Below are 26262 nucleotides of genomic sequence, written 5' to 3'. Positions count from 1 at the left end.
TGTTTGTCTCTCTCATGAATAAACAAATAAAATCTTTGAGAAAAAAAAAAGAAAAAACTGGTGATAGATGGAAAGTTATGTGATACAGTGAATGTAGTAAAATGTTAATGGTGATAAGTATGGATCTTCACTTTATAACTTTATTTTTCTCTGTTGGGCATCTTTCATAATAAATATGGGGGAAAAAATCACTGTGGGTAATGTTGGGAGAAAGCTTAGTGTAGTCAGGTCAAAATGAGCCTGTGGGATTTAATTCTAACTCCAGTATGGATTTCTCATATGATTCTGTACAAAATACATATTTTGATTGAACGACCTGAATTACTAATCTAACTTTTGAAACCCAATGGGCCTTCTGTTCAAAACTCAGAGTCAAGATTAAATTGGCTTATTATTTGGGAAATACTAGCTATTAACCAGTTAGTATCATTTGAGAAGTACAACTAGTTAATATTATTTGAGAAATACGACTAGCTAAACTGTGTGTTGTCTCACCGGTAGAGGATCATGAGCAGGGCTTTGTAGTTTTTCCAACAATGTTGATGACATAATGGACTCTACACAAGTACCGCTCTGGACTTTATCAATGTTCTTGTAATGACTTAGCACTGTTTTATTTGTCATCCAAAACCATATTTTCTTATTACTCGCCACAACATAACAATAACTCCCATTTTGAATGGTGCATATTTTTCATTGTGACTCTAAATACAGAAAGTTTCCTGTTTTCAGTCACTACACTGTGTAAAAATGGTGCATTAAAAATAGTATGACATATTTGCTTTTTGTATTAAAAGCCTCAAGTTATTGCAGATACGCAGCTGTTGCTTTTTCACCGTTTTTTTTTTTTAAGGGAACTGTATCCCCTCTTTCCTATATAAATTACATACATTTTCAAATGTATCATTGGAGCCAAAGGAGCTGCAAAGCTTTAAACCAGAAAACTTATTCTCACAGGGGAGGAATTGTAAATTTTTAGTCATTGTGTCCAAATGATAAATTTTTAACCTAAAATGATAAATATGTTCCTTTGCCAACTTGGATATTATACATTGTAAACAGAAAGTAATTTGGGATGCTCTTATAAATTATGACCTCATTTCAGCATACAGACTGTTTACCTAGTGTACAGAGCATTTAAGGAGATGCTGCTTTATAGCATTCAAGTTACGGAAGACTCCACTTTGTGACATAAAAGTGACAGTTTCTATTGTAATGCAAAGAGCATTTCCATATCTTCATGAAAGCCAATAGTATCATTTTTTTTTAATTGAAAAGGAAACTCAACACCCCAGAAGTGCTAGCTACTATTATCTTAGGAGTTCCCAGAAATGTCCTTAATTGAGTAACAATTCTATCAAGTTTCATTATTTTCTCCAAAATTCTAATACGTACTCTTTCAGTTTTAAGAAAACAAGTGTGTGTTTTGGGCCCTATGACCATGATCAGGTGATTGATATATGATTCAGATACATACCAGAAGTTAGCGTTTTAGTATCTGAATTGCAGTTGGTTAGTTTTTTAAGAAGGCTATTAAACATAAATAGTTGAATCAAAGATTTCACATTTCCGAGTTCAATCTCACCATGTTAGCTAAACAGGAGGGGTCCTGAAAAGAGAGATTATCCTATATTAAATTAAAAGTGTGCCATTTTGCAGCTCTAATCCTGTTGAAAAAGATGATTTCTATCTTACTTAATCAGCAAGAGGCCTTTATTGCCTTAAGTATTAATTGATTAGGTTCTCATTCAGGTCAAAAGTACACTTGGCTGACCAGAGGCAGCCAATTAGCGCCTTGTCAGCCATGCTTATTTACATTGACTGAACATAATGGTAGTTATTGGACTGTTGAGTCACAAGGTCACCGAATCTCTTGTGCCCTTTGCCCTCTAAAAGGGCAATAATCATTCAGACACCAGAAAGCATTCATAACAAAGATTGAGTTTATTACTTATTGACTTAAACCACTCTTAGAAACAGGTGTTTCATTCTCTTTGGACAAATGATTTATCATTTCTTTGTGAAATACTTGAGGTCTGGTTAAAATTCTGCAGTGATTGTGTCTGAGCATTTTTGTTCAGCAAGCAGCTTGCACTTCAAACTCTAAATAGCTTTTTAAAGAGCAGCCCGATCCAATGACTATATCCCTTTTGCAATATAGACTTTTCTCTTGATAAGTGATTGTAGCAAGTTGGAACAAGTTGGGCACACTCGTGCCCCTGGGGCGCCAGTCTCCAAGTGGAGGGTTAGAACCACATTTGAGTTTGAGTCTCACTTTAGAGAGGAAATTAGTATGCTTTTTAAATACACTGCTGCTGACATGGGATATTGGTCATTTGCTGTAGAACAAAAGAAAGACAAAAATTCAAGGTTATTCATAAACCAGTAATCTAAAATTTGTCTGTAGTCCCAGTGGTTTTTAATGTCATAAATCATCACGCCTAATTTATATGGTGGTCATGTAACTAGTTGCATTTGTTAACATTTTATATTTTTTTGTTTATCCTCTTCTATTTAAATTTAACATCATTATTGCTTCCATTTTCTATTATTGATTCAAATATCACTGATGATTCCATGAGTTTCATCGTAAGGAGAATATTTTGTTTAATGCATCACTTTTACCACTTGTGCCTCTAAATCAAACTGGATCCCATAAGTCAGCCTAGGTTTTTTCTTTTATATCCTGCCCTCCCTCCGTATGCATCCCACTAGGCATCACATTCCATCCATTCTAGTTACTGAATATCATCAATAAATACAAGTACTCTCCATCTCAACTCACTGCCACTGCCTCAGTTTGGCAATTTGTCTCTTGATTAAACTGTTGTAATGCCTTTTTACTGTTCTTATGAATGATTCAGTGGCCCTCTGTTGGCATAACTATCTTCCCACTCAAGTGTGATTCCTTCTGAGTAGAGTGATAATATTTTTATATTGCATCCCCAGCAAAGTTAGTGTTTGGTACATGTAGGCATTCAGTTAAAATTTGCTGAATAAATAAATAAATGGCCATAATTAACTTTATGCTACATATAAACGTAAAGCTTGATAGAATAATAACTTGTTATGATTTAAGAACTCATTAAATCAAATTTTTCACTAGTATTAAATTATTAATTAATACTTTCTCAGACTGTTATAAGAAGCAATAAGTTGTAATTCATCCATGTGACTGAACTGACAGCATTGAATATGAAGACAGAGAATCCAAATCAAAGGGAAAAATTACTACCATAATTCTTGAGTAATTAAGCTACCAAGTATATATAGAAAACAAATCCGTATACTCTCAAAACATTTGCTTTGTGGGGTCATAAGATTTTCTGATGATTCAACATTAAATTAATAGTCACTATTTACATATTGTCTACCAAGTACTGAGAATTCCACATGCATTACCTACCATCCTCTCAAGAACCATATAATAAAAATATCATAATTATCATTTTATAGATAAGAAAACTGTCCTCAGGGAAACTTATCCAAAGACACATAACCCAGGTCTAAAAACCCTAAGCTCTATCTACCACATGAATCTGACTCTAAGCTTGCATCCTTCTTTTGAATATTGGACAAGCTATTTAACATTATCCTGGAACTTCACTAAATATTGTATAGTAGTGTTTCACATCCAGTATTTGGTTGGGAGTGGATAATCAGTAAAGCCAAAAGTGAGAAAATGACAGTAGAAATTAAAGGTAATGTGACTCAGTAGTTAAGACTACATGGGCTTTAACATCATACAGCCCCACACTTGAGTCCCAAGTCTGCTGTGTAACCTTGAGTGAGTGACTTGATCTCCACGTTTCAGTGCACTAATCTTTAAAATAGGTAATAATAGTAACTACTGATGGGTTTGTGAAGCTCAAATGAGATTATGCAGATAAAATGCTTAGCACAGTAAATGGCACATCAAAATAGCTCAAGAAATGTTAGTTATTATTGCTGTTCATAAAGATTTTCTACCAAAATAAATGGTTTGGGTTGTTTGCTGCTGCTTATCTTTGATTGAACCTGTGCGCTCTGGTATTGCAGAATATCCACAAAAGTCATATATTATGCCAACACCTAGATAATCATCTGTATATAGGTTGAGTTAAAGATAAGATATTCAAATATTTAAGTTTGTTAGGGACTCTCTTGACTTTCATGATCCTATCAAGTTGACACACATGGTACAGAGAACATCTTGTGCAGAGCTATTCCTAGTCTCTCATGCTACATCTCAGACATGCATAAGAGACATTCCCTTGATGATTAGAAATCCTGTGGTTGGGGAAGGGGCTCATCTCCCACTTAATCTTGGGCCCGTTACCCTACTGGCTGAAAGAAAAATATGTTTATTTCATTTAATAATAAGTTTTTTTTTTTTTTTAAAGAAGAGCAAGCTGGCCAATTCTCACTGTGTTATTGCCTCTACTTATACAAGAGACAGGCAGACACAACAATTTTACTGCCTTTTTCCCCCAGTACTAGGATTCTATTAGAAGCTCTACAGTTACACAAAGAAAGAAGGAACTCGGTGAATTTACCACACTGAGAAAGTATGTTGACTTGGGCATTGTCTATTAGTTAAGCAGCATTTATTGAGTACCTGTTGTGTGCTTATCACGTAGACCCTGTGCTTGATGTTGGGGAAAATGTCTCAGATTCTATAGAATTCATTTTCACTCATACTATGTAGAAGTGAAACACTGATTTATACTCTTACTTAAGATAGAGTTTAGAAATTTTAAGTAAAATTCAGCCACTAATATCAGGTTAAACTCTTGTTCAGATACCCTTGGAATGATAATAGTTTACATTTAATATTTGGTATATAATCTTGAATTAAATTTTCATATGTTACTGCTTTTAGCATGCCTAGGTCAATCCTTTATGGTATCATACTATTAGTTACTCTTTTTTTTTCCAATCAAAGACTTCTTACTCTCTAATAACCATAGTTACCTATTTTCTTCATGCTCTGTGCTCATTTAAAATGAAGCGTGAACATATGGATTGCCTGTTTCCTTAATCTTTTGGTTTATTTTAAACAAAGGAATTGTATAAATCAATTAGAAGTAGAGGGATAATCCTTATTCTTTTTTCAGTTCTTACAGTATTTCCTATGGTTTTCAGTATTTATTCTTGGCAAAAATCCTCTCTTACCATTCAATGTGGTATTTCTGAAATTGGTTCTTTTAGCAAATATTTATTGAACATTCCTCACTATGTGCTGGCTTCTCTGTTGCTGCCCTTGTGGAATTTACATGTTAATAGGGGAGACAAAAAAATAGACCTGATAAGGGAGCTCAAGAGTGGAGGTAAGGATGTAGGGGGGAAAGGGATGTTACAGTAAATAGGGTGCTCACGGATGGGCCCATTGAGAAGGTGTCATTTGAGCAAAGACCTGAAGGAGCTAAAGGATTTAGCAAAGCAGATTACCAGCATAAGGCAATCTAGGCAGAAGAGACAGCCAGTGGCAATGTGATAAAGTGGACATTTTCAAGGTTTCAGGCTTGTTTGAGAAGTAGCAGGGAGATTAATGTCACTAAATCAAAGTAGATTTATAAGAGAATGACAGAAGGCAAGGCCATAGAGGTAGAAGGAGAGGGCCAGGGATTATGCCAGGCCTTACAGACCTGGGGAAGGAATTTGGCTTTTACTCTGAGTGAAATAGGAAGCCAAGAGGATTTTAAGGAGATGACTGACCAGAGTGACTTACATGTTAAGAGTATCACTTGGGCACTGGCTTGAGCATGGACTTTCCCAAGGGTAGAAGCAGATGGACCAATTAAGAAATTATCTCAAAAATCCATATAAAAAAGGAGAGTGACTTGGATCAGGATGGTAACATGGAACTTGGTAAGAAGTGATTGGTTCTGGATAGATTCTGAAAGTATAAATGGCAGGCTTTCCTGGCAGATAGAAAGTGAGCAGTGAAAGAGAAAAACGGATTCAAGAAGGTTGCAAGTTTCAGAGCCTAAGCAACAGAAGAACATAAGAAGGGGGAAATCCTTTCCTACACACTCCTTGCTCCTAATGATTCTATATGTCAAGTCTATTTATAAAACTTTTAACCTCTATTTTACCTTCATATACTTAGAAAGTAGAAACCCAACCAACTCAAAAGTTCTAATAGCACTCCTGGTGAATTCAGAGTATCTCTACGTAAATTGGTGTGCTAGCTGTCACTTCTGAGGGTAACACCCCCTCTAGTATTTACTGGATAACATAACATCAACATGAAGATACTTCGAACACACAAGAGAATTAGATGACACAGGGCTTGTCTCTTTGAAGCTTATTGTCTGTCTTACCATCTACATAAGCAGAGATCCACGTTGGCCTAGTTTTGGATCTCAGGCATAGGGCCTAGATATAGAAGCAGATGTTTTAGTTAGCCTTGGATCTCTGTGTGACATAAAGGGAGGTCCAGGTGATACATTCTAGGTGAGATAACTTTGGGGAACCAAGCCCCAGTATGAAATGTTAAGTCTCAAGTCAAGACCAACCCTAATAGTCAGTCATGAGGAAAAGACCTGCCCCAGAACACTGTGTATATTTTCCAGTTAACTCAGAAGGCATTTTCATATCTCTTTTTTTACTAAGTATTTAAGAAAGTTCTTGCTGTACCCTTCAAACACTAACAACAGGTCTACTGTGGAGATGGGGGGGGAGATTAATACATATGAAGAGAAATATGAATAAATATAAACAGCCATAAAAATGTGTTGTATCATAAAAATTCATGTCCACAATGAATAGTCTTTATTATGCATCCTCCTTTTCTTTTATCTTATGGATTTATTTTACTGTCATTTTAGGTAAATACTATTAACAGCATCTCATTTGATAATGGTAAATTTGTTGATATCTCTCTTCTTTCTAGATTTAGTTGAATTCCAAGAAAACCTTTGAAATGCAAATAATTGATCATTTCTCATACGTCCAAGAAATTTGGAACGTGGCAAAACTCAAATGTGTCTTGGAAAGTATCATCTAATTTCAGAAAAGTGTAGGAATCCATATCTAGTCTTCAGACAGATAAGGATGGACTGCACATGAAATACAGACTGTGGTCAACTTTAATTCTTTCTCACATCATATTTTCTTTTTTTTTTTAATATTTTATTTATTTATTCATGAGAGACACAGATAGAGAGAGAAAGAGACACAGACAGAGGAGAAGCAGGCTCCATGCAGGGAGCCCGATGTGGGACTCGATCCCGGGACTCCAGGATCACACCCTGGGCTGAAGGCAGGTGCCAAACTGCTGAGCCGCCCAGGGATCCCCACCACATTATATTTTCATGAAACATTGTCATTTCTTTGAATGAGACAAATGAATTTCTCTAATACTTTATACATCCATTGGTGAAATTCAATTCAAAAACAACTCTAAGGTAAAATATAAATTATTTTGTTGTTATATTTAATTTTGGATTACCCCTTGTCTTTTCTTTAACAAGTTACAATTGGTGAATTCCCAAGACTATAAAGCACTATTTAAGCATTCATGTTAGGTATGAAGATTATAGGAGAATACAAAGACTAGTGTGTTAAAAGATAAAGTTTCTGAGACTGGATGGGGCAACTTACACAGGCTGTAAGGAGAAAGTACAATACTTAATTTTAAAAGGAAAGGAGGGGAGATCATATGTTTTGGCAGTAGCTTAGATTCTTAGTACAGAAGACATTATTTTAATCATCTTCATAATTGAATATAATAATATGCTTTCCCTGTAACAGAAAATTATATTTCCTATATCTCTGTGGGTACACTTCTCTGAGACCAAGAAAACTATTTCTAAAATGCGAATTGAAGAGGGATCACATTCTTTTAAATTACTTTCCTCAGTCCTTGCATCAGAGAGCCTGAGGCAGCCTCAGGCGCGGAGCACTGGGTCAGACCCAACCTGCTTCTACTTCTTTTGCTGCAGAGCACAGATCCATAATCCTGGGTCAGATATGTTGGAGTCTTGTTCCTCTATCTACTCTGATTGGCCTTCTGACTGCTTTTCTCTATGAAGAGACTTTTCATTTTATACTTTTCTAATTTAACAGAGGGAAAGGTTAAAAAGAAAATTAAATACCCCCCTCAAAAAACAAAACAAAACGAAAAAGTAGTCCACAGTTTCCCACTGTATTGGAGCCAAGAACTCTGCCAATTTTGCTCTCATATCTCCGAGTTGTACCCTGACCCTTTATGTGACCAGGGGGGCTTGTTGCATAAGATCTATCTGGGCGCCTGTCTAAAAGTGCTATCTTTGTCCATATTTCAAAACACTCACAGATATTTTATCATTAATTAGTATTCATATTATATCTCAAACAATCTGTTCAAAAATAGGAGAAGTGAACTAGTTGGACAGCTCTTCTATTTGCCTAGTGATTAACATGGATGATGTATGGAGAGCCTAAGACTTATAAAGGGAGAAGGCAGTCAATTGTTGGGTAGGTAACTCCTGGAACATCTAGAAGCTCACCTACTCTGGAAGATGGACTTCTCCAGAGAAAATGTGCTTGGCAAACAGGGTAGGGAGACACAGACCTCTTTAAAAATAGACCCATGCCTTTTTGATTCACAGCATCCTGGATTGCTTTTCATCATGTTATCATGCCACTTGGGAGCTGGCTGGACTCCCTTGTTCAGTGACATATACTTCATAGTGTGTGTGTGTGTGTGTGTATTTTTTTGAAAACCATTTGTTCTTTCAACCACAACATGCTTTGCATTTCTCTTTCAAATCTGATGTTGTATATATAGATTGATCAAAATAATATTTTTAACATTCCAAACAATTTAAAAAGATAGTGGATGGGTGTCAGTTAATCTATTATGTTTCTTTCTTCCTCCTCCCCCTCTTCAGCTGCTAATCTTAGAACTTGTGTGCCAAATTGTGTAAGATATTCTTCCAATAGCTACATGTGTGACTCTTTTGTGAGCTCTACAGACAGTTATGAGGACAGATTTGGAGTTGCATATGGGACTGTCACATGATTTGATTGCCTTGTCTTCCAGGCACTGAGATTTCTTTTCACTGAGCTTTAATACTGAGGAATTTTTAGTTGTGATGGAAGTTCAGCAAAGTCTCTATTAAAGAATTTACACACCCCAGGAATGGGAAAGAAAAAAAAAAGTTTTTACTCAACACCACTCTGTATTTGGCATCTCTATATACTGAACAGTTCATATGTTTACTTTTTCCAATAGTAAAAAAAAATTCACAGAATTTTTATGAAAATCAGAGAGTAAAGAGCCTTTATTATCCTTCTTGCTCTTTTGGAGCAAGATCTAGTAGATGTCTCAACAGAAAAAGGAAGCAGATGCTTTGTAAAAAGGTCTCATATAATTCATGTCCAATTATAGAGAATGATCTACAGAAAAAAATGTTATCTATCAAATGTTAGGAGCCAAAAATACAGTGCCTTTAGTCTCTGAAACAGAAAGGTGCAAATCCATTTTCAACTTTACAGAGACATATTGAAAAACCTCTTTCAGGACCCAAACACCCACCCCTCATTTTCTTGAACCACACAGTGCCACCCTTGAGGGACACATAGCATTAAAACAAAGTCTTTCTCCTAATCTTATTTCAGATGTTTCTCAAGAATAAAAAATGCCCTAGTGTTATCTGTATCCAGTGCACCAAGACATATAATATTTTAAAATACCCAAATAACTTTTTTTCTTTTAATGCTCAGCATATAAGACTACTCATCATCATATTACTTTCACACTGTAAAACACACTGTAAAAGTGGTTACTTTCTAAGAGCTGTACCTACTAGGTTTGAAGTCTTAATTTAGAAATAATAATAATGGCTAGCATATATCAATTGCCATCTGAACCTAAACTCTGTAAAATAAATATTTTATACATGTCACTCCTAATCCTCTGAATATCTCACCAGAGTGGGTATTATTATCATCTTCTTTTTCCCAGGTGAGTAAGAACTCAGAAATAGCTTGAATGGGGAGAGAAGTATATTTTATATTTATTTATTTTATTTTTTATTTTTTTATTTCAGACCTTAATTTCCTTCTCCTGTCTTCAGTTGGAGAAGTCTTGTACCTAGAAATTTCACTAACATCTTGCACGATGAAACTTGAAAGTGGTAGAACATGAGGAGACACTTCCTTAAATCCTTAAACCACACCCTGAAAATTCTGGAGGCCATGCATAGAGGCACTAACTGCACAACAGTCTCATGGCCCACTGTCACATCACGGGCAGCAAGTTCAGTGCACCTGCTCTGGATTCCTGGCAGAAGAATCTAAGGACGCAGAACAAGGTACCTACAGTATCTATTTCATTTCTAGTCTGCAAAAAAGCAATTTATGAAAAGGTTTTCTTCAGACAACATCAAGTCTTTCTCTGTGCATTTCATGACACTTTGAACTAAATCTGGCATAATAAGATTTGATTGAGCTGTTAGGTTCTGCTGCATAAGTGGCTGTGAGCAATTGGGAAAGAAAATTGCTTAATAGAAAGTTATAGTCATCACTAACTTTATCTTAATTCTCCAAAGCAGTAAGTTAAGACTTGTTTAAGAGCAGCTTCGAGCTCTTAGAAAATGTTGAAAAATACTCTGTTTGGAAACATTTCTGTCCATGTGGTATACTGTACTTTCTGGAAATGGGGGTTTGTCTTTCTGATATTTTGTTCACTTGGGGGAAGTTTTATTTCCCCAAAGACACTTGAAAAAGGCCTTTTGTCCATTCTTCTAAAATATTTAACAGAGATGACGTTTTTCAGCATGAGATCTGTACCCTGGTTTGAGGTGGTAATTCCCAGTTATCGCACAGACATCAAAAGCCACTTCTGAAATATACTGAATTTAGAATGTACCATTATTTATACTATTATATCACTGAAAGTAATGGATATTTAAAATAAATAATAGATTACGCTGCTGATTGGAATTTATTCTAGAGGGTACATACAAGAATCTGTTCTCTGTTGATATTAAAAGTTACATTGCAATACCATTATCATTTTCAGTGGTATTATTATCTACCTAGTAAATCTATGAGACATGTGAACAACCAGTAAAACTAACAAGAATTTTAGTGAGTTTAGAGCTTAATAAGGTTGTTAGTTGCAAAAGAAATATGAAAAAATCTTTTACTTACTAAATATCAGCAATAACCAATTTTAAAAAGAGAAGGGAAGGAAAAAGACTACATGCACAGTAGCATCAAAAACTATAAGACATTTTAAGACCTCTATAAAGAAAACCATATATCTTTATGGCGGGATGAAACTTTAAAAAAATGGAAAGATACACCATGTTTCTGAACGGGAAATGATTTAAAGATACATGGTTTTAAATAGTTTTTATTTTTAAAGTAAACTTGATTTCATTAAAATCAAGTGTCATAGGGAATGTCCTTAACACAACGATTCTGAAGCAAATATGAAAGAATAAAGCAAGCAAAAACAGCCTGGAAATGTTACTAAAAGAAGAAATTTAAAAAAAAAAGAAGAAGAAGAAGAAACTAGAGGAGAAAGAGGGATATAGGGGAGGACAGGAGAAAGACTAAGAAAGCCTCATACTGCCAGATATTAAACTATAATGTAAAGATACAATTAAAATCATGTGGCATTGGTACAGGAACAGATAATAATCCCAAACTTGAAATCTCTCTTAAAATTATGTGCTCTCATATTTGTAGAGGTGTGTTTCCTTAGATGCTGCCTGTTACCAATCTGGCAAACTGTGCTTTGGAGATGCTTGTGTTTGATGGATGAGCCCGCTCCTTGCTGCAGCTGATAACAAGCTGGAGTTAGCCAGCAGTCAGGACTTGCTGCCTCGTACTTTGATTATGACACTTACAGTTTCTCTGAATCCAGCAGTGTCTAAAGTTTGAATATCAGGAAGCCCTTCCTCTCCCCATAATTACCTACATTGGAATTTGAGCCATTTCACAGATTCCCTCCTCCCCCACACCCCGCTTAGGTATTCATTTGGTATTCAGTGAGAGCTAAAAATAAGATGATATAAAAATTTGAATTATATAAGCTAAACTTCAGTTTTCATGTAGAATAAAGATATGTATTCAAATGTATTTCTTCTCACTTATCCACAGGTGTTAAGTACCAATTTTCAAAAAGTTTCACCACAGAATGATTGTACAATATTTTCAGGGAGGCTAAGGGGCAAAATAAATACTGGTCATCTTTATAGATCTTGAGAAATAAAGGTAATTTCTAAGCATTCCCACCATACCCACTTCACAACTAAATGTAATGCAAATTACCATATCAGACTGAAAGTTTGAGTATTCCAGTTAGTGGTATTTAGTTTCCTGCTTAGTTAATGTCAGTTTAGGTACTGCCTATAGTAATTTGCTACAGAATCATTGTATGTAGTTATTTTTCTGTTGCAAGAGAATGCATTTATAGCTAAGAAGAAAATGAGTCTGGGAAAGATCATTTTTCAGAGTTGAAATTTAGGGCCAAGATATATGGAATAAGGCTAAGATATATAGAATATATCTATAATATATGGAATCTATCTAGTTTTTGCTTTAAAAATGACTTGCTATCAGAAGCTAAATGATCATTTCATAATTTTCTATAAAGTGAAAGAAAAGTGTTTTTAATTTAATTACCTATGCCTAAAAGGATATTTGAGTATATTCTTACTGGAATAATTAGCAATATGCATATATCATGATAAGCTATTGTACTCCTTCCAGCAATTTTTTGGTTCTTTGGTTTTGTTTGAAGGTGCTAGGAGAGTACAGAGTGCCATAATATTATTCAACATGCTGATACTTTTTAGGATCATAATGTTGGTTGTTAAAACTTTACTAAATTGATTTGGCAGTTTCAAATTAAGCATCATCTTGTGTTTTTCCTTTCTCCATATCTTTTTAATGACAGTGTCATATAATATGATGGTTTTATGAGTGGTTTTGCTATCTCATTCATCAGAGTAATCAATGGGGAAAGGAGCCATATGGGTTGTAGTCCATTTGTATTGGATAGGACAGATGGCATTATTGATAGATGGAAATATTCCAAATACTTATTGTATAATGATATCACAGGGACTCTGACTTCTGAATTTTAATACTTTAATTTCTACAGTAACTGGCAAATTAAGTAATTTATTCAGTTACCATGTATCCATTTAATTATACCAATGTGCAAATTGTAGCATTAATTACTTTTCAGTTAATACTTTATTTTACATGATGGGCATTTTTATTTCTAAGTCTCTGTGTTTACTTATCTGATTTCTGACCAACCTATCAGTTCAATCTTGAGGAATTTGAAGCTGAAACAGTATTTGGAGTAAATGGTAAGTTAAAGATAGGATCCCAGAAGTGAACGAAGTAAAGATTCCGTAATGGTTCTTCACCAATATCGCCTCCTGTGGAGGCAGAGAGGGAGGAGGTAGTCTTAAAGATTCTCTATACATTTGCCTTTTGCATAAATTTCTACCCCCAATAGATTTGCTAAAAATATGTTCTAATGTAAGTGTGAGCATAAGGACACAGCGATATGATTCAAGTTCTAGTTATATTTCATTTTCTCAGTTTGGAATTGAGTCATTTGAGGAAGGGTTATTGCTACTAGTCAGGGTTAATGTACTGCCCTCACAAATATTTGGTGCCATTCCAAAATCGCATTTGCACTAGTAAAAATAAATGAAATCCAGTGGGAAAGAAGTCTTCACTTTTTACTGTGTATACTTTTGTATTGTTTAAATGCCTACTGAATACAGAATCATGCTTTACTTTTGCAATTGTGAAGCAAAAAATAATAGTTTGAGTCATTCCCAAACTTCTATTGCCATTGTTTTATTTGTAAAATGGTATCAACCCCTACTATTGAAAGCCTATTATGTATTTAAACATTGGTGGGAGCTCTCTGACCTCAGGAGTCAGACTCCGACCCCTGAGTCGGAGTACCTCAGGTAACTTACTATTTTATTCAGAAAGTAATGTAAATTCTCTAAAAGTAGTGATCATTTTTTTCCCAAACTAAAATTTGGGAAGGACACATTGTCTAAACAGCATTGTTTTTAATATGTGAATTTGTTACTGTGAAAAAATTACAAAGACATAAAAACTAAGGGCTTTTGCATTTAGTTATAAATTTATCAAGTTACCTCTACCCCTAACTGACACCACTAAATTCCCAGTATCTAGCTAACTGCCTTATACACATCTAGAGCTCAATGCTTTTGGTCAGTAAACAAGGAAGAATGCTATACACCACAAACATTTGGAAACAAAGAGTTTAGTTCCATATTTTCAAAGTTATACTGTGATCCCATTAATCAAATAGCAACTTTCTGCTAAAGTTTTGGTAAGATCAATCTTTTTAAAAAGTTCTTGTAAATACAGACTATGTAATCATATTGAAAGATAGGCCCACCAAGCTTTTTAGTCACAAATTCCAAGAGTGTTCAGGGAGCCAAGAAAAGGACACGGTAACATAGACCTATCTCATTCAGGATAGACTGCGTATGGCTTTGGGCAAACAACCTACTTGTATTCTTAGTGCCCTGGCAAATACAAATGAGCTAATACACCCTGACGATGCCAGACTTCTCCAACACAGGAGACAGTTTCAGAAGCATATATCAGCTATTCCTTTGGATCATCAAACAGGAAACTTCTTCTCAGGCAACACTGCAATATAGTTATGCTGCTACGTGGTTGTTGTTTCAGGATTTTATTTTTCCTTTCTTATTTTCAAGTTTGTATATTTGGAGAAGGTTTGTCATTATCTTCCCACTGATATGAAGAAGAAAAAATATTTAGAACTGAGCAAATATCTCAAAATATTAAATCACCTATATAGCAAATAAATGACTCTTTTCGCTGTATTCTGTGAGAGGTTTTTCTCTTGAAAGTTCTTATCTATACTTTTGGAGATGACCCATCTTCTCTCCCTGCCCTGGCAAAAGACCATACATTCCTAAAAATAAGATGTGAAAACTATACTTCAGAATTTAATTTGTGTTCTAAGAATTTCATATGGCCTCAAATTATTTAAAGGCAAACAGCATTACAATGGTATTTTAACTAAGCAAAACCTGTACGGTAAGCAAACTTTCTTTTCTTTTTTTTTTAAGATTTTATATATTTATTCATGAAAGACAGACAGAGAAAGGCAGAGATGTAGGCAGAGGGAGAAGCAGGCTCCACACAGGGAGCCTGACATGGGACTTGATCCCCAGACTCCAGGATCACCCCCTAGGCTGAAGGCAGAAGCTTAACCGCTGAGCCACCCGGGCTTCCCAAATACTCTTTATAATATTTTAGGAGCACTGAAATATTTATCCAACTGATCTTTTTTTATGATGTAATACTCTTGCAGAAGAAACAATATAAAGGTGCTCAATAATAAATTTCTAAATTTAGTCCCTAGCTATTTGGACTTTGATTTAATTAAATGTGTCAGAAAAAAATTTTTTTCAGGCTACCTACTTAATTTCTGAAGATGTGATGATAGTAACTGATCATGCTGTGAATAAAGAAATTTTGGCAGACTAAGGCAGTATATAAGCTGAAGTTCTTGAACAAAAGCAACCTGTCAACTATGGTACATTTAAGTACAAGAAAGATTGATGTTTGCCAAACGTCAAATCAGAAAGGAAAAAAATGTTTTCAAGCTTAAAGGATTGCCAACAATGAAAGGGAAAATAAATAAAAATTTTAGATGTACAATATTGTTATACCTTGTCAGGGAAATGTTAATTGAAATCAAGTCTCCTTTTTTGAAAACATAATGTAAAATTTCCACCCAAAGACTACTCAGGAGTCTGACAATTAGTGCAAAAGTATAATTCTAAAACATACAGAGATGGCTGACATTAACAAAAATTGTACTGTTAGATAATCAAAAAGCTATGCCCTAGATTTCATTGTCAATGAACTCCTACTGATGAATATAATTGGTTATGTTTCTAAGAGAAAGCTAAGGTTTTAAAAATTATCAACATGAACCATGTGGGACTCCATCCTGAATTCACCAGTTAAAATATGCAGGTTCTGCTTACTTATTCTGCATTATCAGGTTTATGACATTTATTTGGTAGCTAGGTATTGTGAATGTGCAATGATTTGAGTTATTAAAATACAGTTTGCTTATGATCCATGTTAAGAACATGCAGTGCATTCAAATAACTAGGTAACATTAGGCCTTTCATCTCAGAGCAGTATGTTACCTTTCCCTAGGTTTGGGATTAAATTGAGATTTTGTATTCATTTGAAGTAATTGTAATGAGAATATTTAACATAGGTCAAATGGAGAATAGTGGCGCCCTGGAAGTGCTTAGAAATAATTTGCCTTTTTTATACATTTTTCCACAGTGGGATTCAAAAAGATTACCACGCCTTGTTTAACGATGTTATATTGTTCTATTTGTGAATCTAATGAAATCTTTGGCAGAAAAGAGCACAAATTGCTGAAATGAATTTTAGAAAATAAGAAGGCATCTGCATCAAATAATTATACATTTGAAACACATGAGATACTAGTAACAATCTTTACCTACAGAAAATCAGAGATATGTATATTTTTTAAACAAAACTATATTTTTTTAAACAAAATATTAATATTTCCTTTTTATTCGCATAATGGAAAGTGGAGGAAAATTGTATTTTATTTGCCCACAGACTTGGGAAAGAATTGCTTAGCAGGGCTATGTACCCACAACAGATTTTTCCAGACTCCTTTTTCCTCTGAAGCAGTCTTTTTATTTGAGCCCATAAGTAATTTTCCATCTTTCTCACTGAAGTGCTCAGGTATTAGTACGGCTCTCTCAGGACATTGACTTTGTTAATGCCAAGAGGAAATAAATTATTTCTTTGTGCTGGTTGTTTGTGAGTGTTCAACTGGATCAGCCTGTGAGTAAAAACTGGCCTGTCACTGAATGACCAGTTATTGAAAACAATGTAAAAATTACATTAGATTGGATGGTATCATGTGACCTTAGAGGAAGTTTCTTTGCAAAAGAATGCAAATACTGATTAAAATTCATTGAGCTCTAAGTGATATTTAGAAACTGTTTCAATGCTAAAGCAGACCCAATGATTGCTTAAGGCTAGATTACACAGTCTCAAAAGAATATAAGTTGGATCGGGATCCCTGGGTGGCGCAGCGGTTCGGCGCCTGCCTTTGGCCCAGGGCGCGATCCTGGAGACCCGGGATCGAATCCCACGTCGGGCTCCCGGTGCATGGAGCCTGCTTCTCCCTCTGCCTGTGTCTCTGCCTCTCTCTCTCTCTCTCTGTAACTATCATAAATAAATTAAAAAAAAAAAAAGAATATAAGTTGGATCAATGGAACAGGCTAAGATAATACAACATTTTCTAAAAAAGTGACAGGCTTTTGCTCTAAGTGGAAATGTATTTGTGTTGAGCACATTTGAGCCTGGAACCTTGTTTGAATGTTCTGATAAATCCAGACATTACTTCAGGAAACAAAGCAGTGTCTTCCCAATACCATTAGGACTTCATTTTTTTTACTACAGCTACTTTTCATTGTTTATGCTTGATGGAGGCCTTTCACATATGCCTAGAAAACAGCCACTGTATTGTACCTAGCCGACACAATCGACGTCAGTATCTGGAACAAGGCAAAGATGCCTAGCAATGGTACTATAATTTCAGATTATTCTGGAAGTTCTAGACAATTCAGTAAGTCGCTGAACCAATAAGATTTACTAGAAGAAAAAAAAAAAACAGCAAATCCTCATCTTCGTGATATGTATAATTACATACAATGTAATTTATGTCAAACATACCTGAAATTGCTCAGGGCTATTCATCCAGGTTCAGAAGAATATAATAAATTCAGATAATGGGAATGGCCTTATATGCTACGAATTTTTCTGATACATTTGCAGACTCCTGCCTTAAGTAAATGTATATTTGTGTTGAGCACATTCTCACATGGAGAATTCAAGTGAATCCTGGGAAAATCACTTGAACTAAAAAGGAAATTCATTAAGATTGCAGGATACAAAATAAATAATGCACTTTAAACTTTTCATCCACCAATAATATCTTGATTTAGGGATGGGGAAGAGGGAAAATAAGTTCATATAAATAATATATTTTTATCTGTCAATAGTATCTTGATTTGGGGGTGGCAAAGAGGGAAAACGAGTTCATATAATAATCACAGTTATAAAATAATTGGTTATATTTTTATTTTTATTTTTTATTTTTTAAAGATTTTATTTATTTATTCATGATAGTCACGCAGAGAGAGAGAGAAAGAGAGAGAGAGAGAGAGAGGCAGAGACACAGGCAGAGGGAGAAGCAGGCTCCTTGCACTGGGAGCCCGATGTGGGATTCGATCCCCGCTCTCCAGGATTGCACCCTGGGCCAAAGGCAGGCGCCAAACCACTGTGCCACCCAGGGATCCCGGTTATATTTTTTAAAATTGCAACAAGATCCCTGTCTGGAAGGAATTACAAAACTTTCCTGTGTAACATACAAGAAGAGCTTCTGAATTGGGAATATTGTTAAGATGGCATTTAATGTACAGGTATAACTTCAGCACATCAGTCAGAATTCTAGTGGGATTATCTTAGAAACATGAAGAAATTATTCTAAAATGGTTAGCATTTGACATAGCAAAGGACAATGTTCAAAATATTAAGAAGCTACATAACCTATGAAATATAAAAATATTGTTCTAACACTACAATATTTAAGATGGCCTGGTACAACTGCAGCCAGATTAGTAAAATGGACAAGATAAACATAAAATTAACCCTACATTTACATATTAACCAAATATGGCAGAAGCTCCTGGTAATGTAGATAGGATGGATTATTCAGTGAGTAATAGTAAGAGATTTGGCTAGAATTTGGAAAGAAAAAAAGTGATGCAAGAGAATTCAGACGTTAAATATAATTTTTGAGGAATCTTAATTACGTAGAAATGCTCATAGAAGAGAACAAATTGAGGGCATCTGGGAGGCTCAGGAGGTTAAGCATCCAACTCTTGATCTTGGCTCAGGTCTTGAGAACAGAGTTATGAGTTCAAGCCCCATATTAGGCTCCGCACTGGGCCTGGAGCTACTTGAAAAAATAAAGAAAAAATTGAAAATATTCATACAATGAGTTTAGTCAGGTGAAATACATATGCATGTGTGTATATGTAAAATAAACTGGTAGCAATTATACCAGAATGATATAAATGGTAAAAAAAAAAAAAAAAAAAAAGGCTGGGGAGGGGAATGTTGGTATGACTACAGGTGATTTTAATTTTCTTCTTTATACTTTTTGTAATTTCCAGCTTCTTTCTTCCATTATAGTATGTTATATAATCAGAGAAATAAAAGTTTTTGTCTTTATATTTTAAAGTAGCTGTCATGGGGCTCATGGGTGGCTCAGTGGTTGGGCACCTGAGTTGATTTTGGCTGGGGTTGTGATTTGGGGTGGGGGGTGGGATAAGCCCCAAGTTGAGCTCCACTGACTGGAGTCTTCTTGTGCCTCTCCCTCCTCCTATGCCCCTTCTCTTCCCTCCCACCGGCTCACATGCACATGTTCTCTCTTTGTCTCTCTCTTAAATAAACGGATGACGGGCACATGCTCTCTCTTTGTCTCTCTTAAATAAATGGATGAATAAAGCAGCCATCACATTATCCTAGTATGTAACAAGTATTATACATTTCCTAGCATAAAATAATTACAGACTTGCTTCAAGAAGATACAATTTTGTTTTTTTTTCCTTTTGCAATGTACAATTAGAATAATATCTATAAGCAGGGAGTATAAGCAATGCTCACTATTATATTTCCAACACTTAGATAATGCTTTTTTTTAAAAAAGCAATCTCTACACCCAGTGTAGAACTCAAACTCAGGACACTGAGATCAAGTGTCACATGCTCTTCTGACTGAGCCAGCATAGGTGAGCCAGGTGCTGGGGCACCTGAGCCAGTACCCCAGCATAATGCTTGATACATAGTAGGCATGCAATAAAGGTTTGACTAAAGAACTAATTTATCAATAAAAAACTCATCTATTTTCAAAAATATAAATGGACTGATTCTTTTTCAAATAATTTTTTCACATTAGTCATTTTTTAAGGATATGATCTAATCAAGGAATCCAGTTCTTTGATTATCTAGTATCTAATTTGAACTAATTAAAAATCTTCTTCTTTTAATTTAACCTAGGTAGATGTAGGATATACACAAGGCAAGAACTAAGAACACCAGGTAAACAACTTCCTACCCTCCATGTTGCCATGCTAGCCCTAGAATTCTGACTTCTTCCTGGTTTTGGAAACCTAACCCCCTGTCAAACTATACCACCATAACACCTATTATTCAAAACCTCTATCCTTCCTTTCTTTGTTTCCTAGGGACTCTCTGGGCATTTGCCTTAAGTTCTCTGTTTCCCTTGAGGAGACCAAGACTTCTCCAGTGGGGAAAGAAAAACCACTCTATTGCACCTTCCCTTTGAAGAACTCAACCTTTAATTCTTATGAAACCATTTTGCATTAAACCAGCTCCCTGATGAAGTCTACATTGTAATAGTATCACAATGTCAGGCCATTAACCTTCTTCAAGTCCTGGTCCTCCCCTTTTAATGAGATGTATATTTTTCTTTCTTCTATCCTATACCCATTCTTCTCCTGCATCCCACTGAACATTGTCCAGTCCTGTTAAAAGAGGATCTCCCGCCCCGCCCAGAGTCATTTACATTCAGCCGTTTTGCTGAACTGTATTCAACTAATGTGTTGTAGTTACTCCATTATTTTTTATGGCAGAGGACTATTCAGGTAAAAGCTTGGTAATCTGTCATCCTTGAATTACATTAGAAAAAAAAATAATGAAATGAAAAATAATTGATACAGAAGTAAAGAAATTTGGGTCCTAGTCCTTACTGTTTTTCTCTCAGCCACAAGTCAAAATGAATGGCAATTAAATCAACTATGACCTCAATTTTCTTAAAAAATAATATTCCCTTCTATCTCTAACAGTCTTTGACCAATTTATTCATTTATTTATTCAACCAATGCCACTTATCAAATTCTTACTGCTTTTCCAGCACTGTGTCAGTTATTCAGTTAGGATACAGAAATGATGAAGAGATAGTTCTCACTTCCATCATACAAGTTGTATTATTTTCTTTTTTCTTTTTTCTTTTTTTTTTTAGCTAAGGGTGTCTGTGATAGACATCCTTTTAGCAGTTTTTTTTTTTAAGATTTTATTCATTCACTCATGAAAGACATAGAGAGAGAGGAAGAGACAGAGGCAGAGGGAGAAGCAGGCTCTATGCAGGAAGCCCGATGTGGGACTTGATCCTGAGACTCTGGGACCACGCCCCCAGCCAAAGGCAGCCGTTCAACCGCTGAGCCACACAGGCATCCCAGTTGTATTATTTTCTGTATGAAACTTTAAGGGAGCCGATTATTCAATACCTGAGATGTTAAATTTTAACTTCTGACTGAGCTTCCTAGGCAGGGTCTTTTAAAAGTAGAGCATTAGATTTTGTAATATCATTCTATCAGAAAGCACAATATATTCTTTTTTAATAAATTTATTTTTTATTGATGTTCAATTTGCCAACATACAGAATAAGACCCAGTGCTCATCCCGTCAAGTGCCGACCTCAGTGCCCGCCACCCAGTCACCCCCACCCCCCCGCCCACTTCCCCTTCCACCAACCCCTAGTTTGTTTCCCAGAGTTAGGAGTCTTTCATGTTCTGCAATATATTATTTTTAAAAGAATTTCTATATTTAGACATAGCTGGAGTATTATTTTATAAGAATGCATTTTTTTTAATAATCACTTCCCAGTTGTCCTTATGGTAGTATATTACCTATATCAACTTTGAAGAATTTTGAGCAGGCAACTCTCTTCCATGATGGCTTTTCAATAAAAATTACTGATCCTATTATGTTTGCTGTTAATTTCCAAATATAAGAAGGGGTATTTTTGGTATCTTTCAAGAAAAACTTAACACATTTCATATTTGCTTACCTGGGGAACTGCTTTTAAAATAAAGAATAGATAGTTTTCCAAGATGAATAGTTCTTCCTGACTTACACTTGCCTCAAAGGGTAGAATAAATGAATAATTTTGTATGCAAGTTTCTTGGTTTGCTTACAACTTTCTGCTAAGACTCCAGAGACCTTTAAGTAAAGGATTCCACCCAGTACATTTGTTGTATGTGTATGTGTGTGTACATTTTTTTTCCAGAAAGCATATGTTAGAAGGGCTATTAAGCAATTAGCTTCATGCATATAGATAGTTCATTTTGCACCAGACCATATGATGTGATTGGAATTTATAGAAAACCATCTTTCTTGCCAGGAATTGAGGCAAGTTAATTCTCTAGTTTGGAGAAGTGTGGTCTTATGGCTGCAATCTGTACCCTTAAAAATTAGGAGCCTAGAATTCTATATTTGATAGCTAAGAAAAGTATATAAAATATGAAAAATTATCTTTATTAAATATAGAAATTGGAAAAAGAAAACCCAAGTAGAGTACCTGGTTCATTTTTCATGCTCACTAAATGTTTGTTAACTTACAATAAAATGAAACCAATGGAGGTTGAAATTAGTTTTTTGTTGTTATTTTTTTATATAAAAATACGTGCCATAAAATTTTTTGTCCTTGTCAGATTTGGCTCTGAGCTTTCTAGTAGTCTATGCAAAAAGGGGAATGCAATCCGTGCAAGAACCTGTAATGTCAATGAGATGAAAACAAACTGGTTACTCAGGTGGAGCCCAACTACTTTTAGGGATTTAGTAACTATTTCCAGAATGAATGAATGATGCTGAAAGCTGAGAAAAATTTCTCCCATTTGCATTTTTAGAAGGTCACTTTATCTTCACTATCTTAACAGTAAACAGCAAAGAATTTCATGTAGCTATTTCTCAGGTCAGTGGTCAAGGAAAACTGCTTTTATGAGGATAACACACCACCACTGCTTGATATGATAACATTTCTTAATTCAAAAAATATTCTGAAATACCTAGAAATCCTGAAGCAGAGACAAATTGATTGCATATACTTCAGGCATTTATACATTTTTCATGTGTAAAATAAGATTCATTGCCAACTTTTAAGGTTCTAGGTGCACTTTACAAAAGGAGTGTATCACCATCTTGTCTCATTTTTATAGTACTCATATCCCTGGCCACAGCCATTAATCAGTATTTTTTCTCCTCTTTTTTGAAAGGTGGAGATTATACTAAAAATCCATGGAATATCTACTATAAGATGTAAAATTCTACATGATTGGCCTTTTGTAAATATTAAGCAAAACCAGTAAATCAAAATGATCAGATTAACATATTTTAGCCGAAGCATCCATATGAAAGGAAATGTTGATATTCTTTATGAAAGCTGCTTTTTTCCCTTTACTGCTGCCATTTTTATTGTGGATTTCCCTGTTCAGCACTTAGTTCCAATTTTTTAAATGATCCATTTCAATATTAGACAGCAATATTCTTCTAGTCATATGAGGTTTTGGTTGCATTTTATTACATTAAAGATTGCAGAACTCTACTGTGAATTATAGTATTAACATTTCTTGTATTTTAGAGGACTGTGTTATGAAGAATTAATGTGACAAATCCAGGAATTCTTTGTTTGGGCCTTTGAAGAGTAAAGCCCAATGCAATTTAATCTTTAGTGGTAACCAGGTTATGAGTTCATTATATAATTTCAAAAAAATTCAAAAGTACAACAACAATAGATAATTCATTCAAGAATCCCAAAGAGCTGTTTGATTTAAAGTTAACTTACTCAGAAAAAAAATTAATAAAGTTGACTTACTCAGTTAAAGATGGTTAATACTTTCAAGAAGTAACCAATTTACCTGAATATAGTTTCCCAGAACTTTGTTTATAACTTTGTTGCCTGAGCTCAAAATGCAGTTTTCTTAGAAACATGCTGTAAATTCAAGTCCATCCAATGGATACTTAAGTGCCAGTGCTGTCTCAACCCTTAAGAACTTACTTGCTGGTGGTGTGGAAAAAAAGGCAAGGACGCAAATAACTCAGCAAACCTCTTTTCAACACATTGTCAAGTGCCTTATAAAGCAAGCTCAAATATGGCAGAAAGCCACCACTGAGTTTCAGAGTCAAAAAATGCATAAATTGTTACAAGCTTGTTCTCCAGATCAGCTACCCAGAATTTGGGAAGTTTGTACTCATATCTTACTCTCAACTGATTGTCACTTCTTTTTCTGCAGCATAAGCACCCTGCTATACAGCTACTCCCCTACAAAATGGATGGGGCCATATAAAGCTGTCCTGGCTAATGAATAATCAGAACTCTAGCTTTTTTTTTTTTAATTAAGCTTAAGATCTCTACCAAGGACTCTCCTATCACTCAGGTATATGATTAATATTGATCTAATAAAAAAAATTGCCAAACCATCAATCAGGATTTTTATCTCTTCACCAGAAGTGGCAGACTTTCTGACACCATAGTCTATTTTTGCCTGTGGTGAATTTATTTTATGATCTCTTTAGCATATCCCAATATTCTTGTTAATATTTTTGAGAATTATCTACCCTATTTTACCTTAGATTTCATGTTTGCATTTGGAAGCAAGTTTTTCTTCTTCCCGTGGATCCCCTTATAAATGTGATTGAGAACTCTATTCTATGAAATGAGGAATACCTTACTTCATCAATAACTTGCATGTCTTTCTTAGTTTCCTGATTGGAGATGATATTTTAAAAAATTAACCTTTGCTGTAGCACACACCCTAGGCCTACCAGCCAGCCCACACTTCCAGGTTCTTTTGTCTCTCCTTGGCTCCCTTAGAGCCAAATTCCCATGGAGACTGAAGTTCCCACAGCTTCAGAAGGGACAAGGACCAGCCAATCTGTAGGCAACCCTTTAGGAGCCACTGGTTGTGCCCAGGAGGAAAGGCTTTGAGAAACTGACTCTCAGGGGCATCAATTAGTCAGAGTTAAAGCAGGCTTCTGCCAACCAGAGCATGAACTCTCTACTCGTTATACCAAGGGTACCCTGGGTGAGAAGCCAGCATGGCCAGGGCACTTTTACCAACCCATTGGGGAGGTGGTGTAAATAGTTTAGTAATCTGTGGGGCCTTACCTGTATGCTGAGTGTTATTTTTAACAACCCATTATAAGAAACTGGATCTACAGACTTAAGGTAGTTGTGTGTGGATGAAAGGACATTTTAGTCTGCTCTCTAAATGTTTGTCTCCCATACTTGAATCTAACTTTTTTTCTGCTTTGAATGTGGGTTCAGTGCGGGCAAGACTTTTGGTATCTGTTTGCCCAAACTTTTGACTCTTTCCTTCCTAAGCCTTTGTTTACTCCTGTTAAATGGTTTGTATTAATAATGTTTCACCATACAGTTACTCTGAAGTTTAAATGAAATAACACACGTGAAACCCTTAGTGCAATGCCTGGAATGGTGCTAGCCATCATCCCCCTTGCGCAGGATCTTCAGTTAATAGATTTTATGATCCTATATGCAGGTATGTAGCTGATTGGTACATTTGACTACATGAACACATGCTGTGCATTGTGTTAGAACGAAAAGATGACCAGAAAAGTAGGTTATTAATGGGGTATGAGAAGTTTTCATGCTTTCAGACACTATAGGGCTATTGTGTACTTTGACAACTTGAAGAAGCCTGGGGTTGCAGGGACTGATGTCAGCTCATGGCTTCTAGGCTTTTATTTCTAATGAGGAAGAGGTTTTCTTGCTCTCTTGACAGAGGAAGATCCTTTGTCAAGCTTCAGGTCTCCCTGTATTCACATATTATCCTTTCCTTTGACTTTTGCTCAAAACCAGGAAATAGAGCATATCTTAAAAGCACTAATGTCAGGAAACCCCAGGCTCTTTCATTTCTGGGCAACATGAATGAGAAGACTGTCATAAAAGATATGGAATCTTAGAAGGAAATAAATAAAAATGAATCCTAGAGGGCAGCATAAAAAAAGTGCATAGAAAAACTCTGTTAACAAGTAAATGATTATTTTTAACAAGGGTTTCTTGTCATCCTCTTTGACTGGCATCAGAGTCTTCATTTGAACCATGTCATCGTAGGTGCTCTGAGCAAATGTCAATTATAATCGGTTCTCCTGATGAAGACTAAACATCAAAATAAGAATGTGAAGTAAGCAGCGTGCCACACCATTTCCTGAGAACTTCTTTGAGCCGTGTCTATTTGTTTCCTCTTCCCTTTTGGTGTTTTACCATATTCATGATATGCTTTTTTGTGTGTTCTGACTTTTCCTTCTTGAAAGTGTTATTCACAAGTGGGTGTCATTGTCCCAGTCACAT

General features: G+C 35.3%; 1 long non-coding RNA gene across 1 annotated transcript in view; it reads left to right on the top strand.

Moving 5' to 3' along the window:
• LOC112919923 (uncharacterized) overlaps positions 1 to 26262 on the top strand; it is a 185569-nt gene that overhangs the window by 20065 nt on the left and 139242 nt on the right. Inside the window, exon 2 of the long non-coding RNA XR_003234985.2 lies at positions 10020 to 10283. This is a non-coding gene — a long non-coding RNA (uncharacterized lncRNA). The remainder of the gene's footprint in view (positions 1 to 10019; positions 10284 to 26262) is intronic.

Source organism: Vulpes vulpes, chromosome 15 (assembly GCF_048418805.1).
Source record: "Vulpes vulpes isolate BD-2025 chromosome 15, VulVul3, whole genome shotgun sequence".
Taxonomy (NCBI): Eukaryota; Metazoa; Chordata; class Mammalia; order Carnivora; family Canidae; genus Vulpes; species Vulpes vulpes.
The sequence above is the reverse complement of the archived record's forward strand: the minus strand, read 5'-3'. Positions and strand labels throughout refer to the sequence as shown.